This window comes from Anticarsia gemmatalis, chromosome 8 (genome assembly GCF_050436995.1).
Source record: "Anticarsia gemmatalis isolate Benzon Research Colony breed Stoneville strain chromosome 8, ilAntGemm2 primary, whole genome shotgun sequence".
Lineage (NCBI taxonomy): Eukaryota > Metazoa > Arthropoda > Insecta > Lepidoptera > Erebidae > Anticarsia > Anticarsia gemmatalis.
The window spans coordinates 9,729,198-9,735,816 of NC_134752.1; positions in this window are offsets into that span (position 1 = coordinate 9,729,198).

The window sequence follows — 6,619 nt, forward strand, 5'->3', positions numbered from 1 at the left end:
ACCCCATTATATTTTAAGACAGTGCTACACCTACTAAACAAGAAAGTTTGGACATTAGATTGCGTTTAGAAACTTAAGCTAAACTTACTAGGCCTATGATGTCATCTACACGAGATTGCTCGCAGCGATATGTTTCCACTTCAGGAATTCCTTCAAAACTTACTAAGAATATACTGGTATGGAGATACTCAGAGTCAAATGTACAAGACGTAGTCAAAATGCCAAAAAACCTACCACTATCAATAATAATTAACAACTAGCTATCGAGATTTTTTATATAGATATCTGCTCAGTACCTCTAGCGGGGGCTATTTAATTATATTTTCAGTATATTATAAAATACGGTACTTACTAAGCATTGACTGTAGGGAATCGCGCTTCTGTATAATGATGATAATAATTTTAACACATTTTAAATTTGTCCTCCATTAAATTTTCTTCAACTTGTACTTAAACCATTTACACAAGTCTGTTTGCGTCTAATTCCCCTCTAACTTCAAGTGACAGTTCTGTGTGACCTTTTCAAAAACAAACTAACACATGACTGAGGAACTTTTTCTTATAAAATTAATTCGTCTCTCGGGACCACAGATTTAGCTAGAAACGTTTCGCTCGAGGAACTAACGTGACATTTGACATTTACTTTTGCTATTGTTAGCTTGTTTTAAGAAAACAAAGGCCAGTGAGTGACACAGTTTTGAAAAGGTTTACAAACATTGTACAACGTCGACTGGAAATGAAAGACGTTTTGTGTGAATTTGACTTTGTTTCGAGCTTTAATATAACGTTTTATTTTATTTTATTTGGTCGTCATAACTCGGTATAGTCCTACAATTTTTTTATTTTATTTTAATACCGTTTAATTACCCTACCGGAATCAATAAATAGTCAAAATCAAATCAAAATCAAATCATTTATTCATATAGGTCAAATGCTGACACTTATGATAGTCAATGATACAGAGAGTGAATTTACCGCCAGTTCGGAAGGTAGGGCCAATGAGAAGAGCTGGCAAGAAACTCCAGGCCACTCTTTTTAATCGCCAATTAGTTTTAACAATCTTTCTATTAGGTATAAATCTTTGATGATGTAAGGAGCTGCTACCAACACTACCAAACACACATAAGTCATAATATAAATAAATAAAATCAATACAAAGGTGCTAATAAGTAAGATGACAATGGGATTGGAAGCATGATGGGAGCATCTAGTAAAATTAATGTCTGATCTATTATTGCGAACAACACCCACTGACATAGATAGTTTTACAGTACACTCTGTCGTCGTCGCCTTGCATATTTAAAGTAGTATAAGTTGTCTTTCACAGTCTACTGAAGCCTAATGAGATGTCTTTAATGTTTGCGTAAACAAACTACGTCAAACTGTAAGTGTACTACGCAATAACTCATAAACTACTGTTTGTTTTGAAGAATAAATTTGAAAAATAAACTGCCTTTTGATGAATTTATCTGTGATTTAGATATTTATGCAAATGGATGGGTATAACATATATAGTATATACCCAAGAGTTTGTCTTTTAAAATGTACTCTAAAATTGGTTTCTGCAACGCTCACTTAATTACTCGATAGTGGTAGAGAGTCGAGCTACAGGTTTTTACACATTTTTTTGCTGATAGCTGTAGCGGGTATAATAATAAGAAACATTTGTCATATTTTAGAAGTACGTCACCAGACCTATGGGCAGCTGTGTTCGACCGAAATCTAAACTAGAAATATATCTATATATAAATTTACTAGCTGACCCGCGCAACGTCACTTGCGTCACATAAGGGAGAATGGGTCAACATTTTCCCCTTCTTGTAACATTTTTTACTAGAACTCTGCTTCTATTGTTCGTAGCGTAATGGTATATAACATATAGCCTTCCTCGATAAATAAACTATCTAACACTGAAAGAATTTTTCAAATCGGACCAGTAGTTCCTGAGATTAGCGCGTTCAAAGAAACAAACAATTAACAAACTTCAGCTTTATAATATTAGTATAGATTAGTATAGATAACAAAACTTGGGCTATTACAAACATTTGAACCTGTACTGAAAATGTTATTTTTATCTGAACTTTCGCTTATACTTGCTTTATTATGGGTCTGGTGTTGACTGTAAAAATAAGTATTCGTCGATTCACGATTACAGAGATAAAATAGCCACGTAGAGATGAATGAAATAATATGAAGTAGTGTTTAGAGTATATTTTATTAATAAACATTATAATTGCAACACAAAATATGAAACTACTTACAATTATTTTTTTTCTTCAAACGATAGTCTTTATTACAATACTTTATTTTATTAGAATCCACATTAGTTAAGTACTAATGTTTACAAGCTATAACGTAATTGCATTCATATTGCTGATTTACCTACAACTACATCAGCCGTATACATCCGAGCGGTATCCCAATAAAGATGTATTAGAGGTACATTGTCCTATAACTATGATCCATTTGAATCCCGAATAGTCCTGTTGTACAATATTTACCTTATATATATAACAGCTCGACCAGGAGTAGCCCAAACTGTGCCTCGATTCTCTACTACTATCGACTACCGACAACCGAACTGTCATCGAGAAATTTTGCATGAAAATCTGATCAGCGCCTCTGACGGCCAGACGGGTGTCGTAGGAAACATTTTGGCAGTACATTCTAAATGTCAAAATTTCGATAGCTAGCCGGTTGTCGGTAGTCGATAGTGGTAGAGAATCGAGGTACTGAAGTCAACAACGTTCTACACTAGTTTGACCTTATAACTGTCTTAAAATGCATTTATTGCATTATTATACTTTCATCATTTTACAATGTTTGATGTACTAATATTTTTTTATGGAGATTTTTAATAATAAACTTAAACGTAAAGCGTATCGAGTATCGAGAATCTGACATTTACAATTTACTGCAACAAAATAGTTGCCACGGCGCCCACTAGAGGCAGTGATCAGATTTTGTTACAGAATATCTCTATAGATGTCGATAGTCGAAACAGGCAGTGAATCGCGCTACTGGTTAATTTTGGGTAAATAATGGAAACAGCTATTTTAGGTCGTTGATCTTTTACATCGCGCTATTATGATTCTATTCATAGTTATATATATCGAGATCTGGTTAATTTATTGCTATTAAATGCATAATTATTACATTACTTTCAGTTGATATCAAAATGCAAGGATAAAATATGTATTTGCACTGAAGAAGATAGCAATAGCCACCTTTACACACACACTCTATCGCGCATGAAACAACAATATCGCAAGTAGAGAGGGTGTACCAGGGAAAGGAAGGAATAACCACGCGCCGTGCTCATCAGTCAAGCCCACGAAGAAAATCGCGAGCGACAGCTCTCCCAAGAACGTGCTGTAGACTGTGTGCGCAAAGGTGGCTAATCTCAGAAAAAACTTTTTGACACGACCCAAGAACTCTTGCGCCGCAGTCGTATTAAACGTGGGCTATAGTCGGATTTTAGTGAAAGCATTAAACAAATTGTTTACTAAAATATGGCGGATGGCGCATCCGGATAGTGAGTGGTACGTATGAATCTATACGCTCTTATATCGGTAAACACCAATATTGTTTCATTTTCTTTTAGCAAAGAAAAGCTTCCCAAGCCCAAAAATACACCATTATGCAATAACACAGCACCAGATGATACTCCTACAAGGTTGTCAATGTTTAATAAACATATAAAATATCCCCAAGATCTAGGAATCCATTCATCACAGTCCGTCCAAACAGTGTCTACTACGTAATCAACAGCATCTAGTTGAACGTTTTGTTTTACATGTAACCGGTCAATGAAACCGAAACCGACTATACTAAATATTCCGTCAGGCTTTATTTTAACTCTTCGACTAATCGGCATTTGAATCATGAACGGATGCCGCATTTTTTGAGCTTCCTCAGATACTGGAACTGAGTTTTTTACAGCCAGCGCCACAACGTCGTGTAGTGGGGAAATTAATGGCGCCTCCTCGTGAACTGCTACGTATGAAGTCTCAAGTATATCGTATTGGTAAATTAAATTAGCAGCTTCTATTGCATAGCTCTGTGTCCAGTCACCGCGTACAACATGAATTTTTAAATTCTTACCTTCCATTTTAACCATATCATTTTTTGCGCCAGTGATAGGCCGAAATGGATTGGCTGAAGCTTGTAAGCCCAAGTCCACACTCCAGTACATAAAGGTTTGCCTTCGTAAGATATACCCACAACAAAATCGTAATTATCATTATGTTCCATCCATGTGTACTTTATTCTTTTACTTAGGGTTTGGTCCATGTTATATTCCAATGCTACAAGCAAAATTAACAGGAACCTAAAAAAGTCTTAATATTAGATATTAAGTCATTAAAACATTAATAATTATCGTAATCATCATTCATTCTTCACAGCTTTTCTTTAGTTACATTGGGAGATGTGTGTATGTGGGGATGTTAAATAAAATTACAAACAGAACCTCGATTCTCTTCCTGTATCGACTACCAGCAACCGGCTATCTATCGAGAAATTTTGCACCAAAATCTGATCACCAGCTATAGCGGGCTCCGTAGGAATTTTGGCAGTACCTACGTTATAAATGTCAAACCCTCGATACGCGACGACTCTAGAGAATTGCGCTACAGTAGCGTAATTTTCTACCAGTATCGAAAACTTGAGGAACGCCTCTAGTGGGTGTCTAAGAAATAAAAACTACTAATATGTCGCAAAACCAAGGTATTTAGGCAAAAATGCGACCAAGCACACGACGGAAACGAAGCCGCCGAAAACAATAATAGTAGGTATAGTGAGCATGTAGCATGACGAGAGAGCCTGCCACATCCACTAAAGAAAAAACAAGGAATACTAGCGATACCTCTTGTTTTAGAAAATATTGATAGGTCATATACAATGCAAACAAGTATGTATATGTCGCAGTAAGATAGATAAAGCCGTAACATAGTTATATCCCTAGGGATATAATTATATACCGTAATATAGTTATAAAGAAGAAGTTTTGGGCAAACCGACATGGGTAGGTTAGGTTAGAAGGCTGAGGTGGGAGCGAGCGAAGCGAAGCTCCCACCTCAGCCTTCGTGGTTATTTTTTTTTAAACCACCCAGAAGGAGGAGCCCCGCGAAGCGGGGGTCCGGCGACATCTTCAAACTCTCATTATAACTATGTTACGGCATATAATTATATCCCTAGGGATATAACTATGTTACGGCTTTATCTATCTTACTGCGACATATACAAACATAAATGTTAAGCCTTGTATTTGCGTAGAACTAGAAGCAAATTTCCATGGCTTCACAAGAGTCTTCCAAATAAATGTATTATTATACTTGCTATAACTTCTTTATTTGCAATACTAATGCGCGATTTGAAGTGGCATTTGAAGGCCGAAGTAAAAGCGCGGCAGCTTGATCGTAATTATATTATTAATGATATTTCACTGTATTGTTTGTCCATCAGAGCCCCCACTGTCCCTACATTTCAAATTTCAAACTCTTATTTCTCGATAGTACCGACTGTAGATAATCGCGCTACTGCACCTTTGTGCAGTTTACAATTTCATTGACTTTGGTTTGGAATGTAAGAATAAAAATATTACTTTTAAAATTTTACACGTAAAATTTTAAATGTAATATTTTTATTCTTACATTACAAACCAAAGTCAATTCCAAACCGCCAAATTGTGAGCCTTCCCCATTTGGTCATAGGCAAAGATTATAATAATATTATTAAAAGTTTATTAAAGTACTTACATTTTTATGTGAATCCGTACTTGTGAGCCACAAGAAGTAGTGAAAATGAATTCCAGGTAATGAACACCGCTTCTTATTATAACGACGGTCTTTGAGCATCTAGAATACGTAAACAAAAACACTCTAATTGTGGTATTTGCGATAAATGATCAGACTAGACTATGGACAAATGAACCAATTGTGTACAAGTGTAAACATTCCGCATTGAATTTTATTCGATTCAAATATTGTTTAGTTTTCTAACACTTTCGCGTGTCTTTAATTTAAAAGGTCGAAAATGTCGTTAAATTATACGGACTGTCACCATTCCTCGACGTATAATGTCGTTCCAATCATAATAAATTACTTAACTAGAGGTTAATAGAGGTAATATAGAAGGTTTAAAATGTCAAAATATACAGTGCTCCATCACAATGTTAACGCAATTTAAAATTATTTTAACGTGGCTGGGTTCATACTATGCCTATATATCAGTCTATGAGAAGACTCGACAGCAGCAGACGACATTATCTGGTGAGTATTGTATCCAACATTGACTTACTCTACCTCACTACTCATATTAAACAGGATAACAGGTGTATATGTTACTGTAAAAGCCCGGACTGTGGTCAATCCTAAGATTTTCCGGTTAAACCTAAGATTTACCAACTCTCAACGGTAAAAGTCCGAATAACTCTATTATTTTTTTTTAAACCACCCAGAAGGAGGAGCCCCGCGAAGCGGGGCTCCGGCGACATCTTCAAACTCTCATTATAATTATGTTACGGCATATAATTATATCCCTAGCAATATCATTATATTACGGCTCAAACACATTACAATATGACTTTTACCGTGTCATTATGTAAATCCTAAGATTT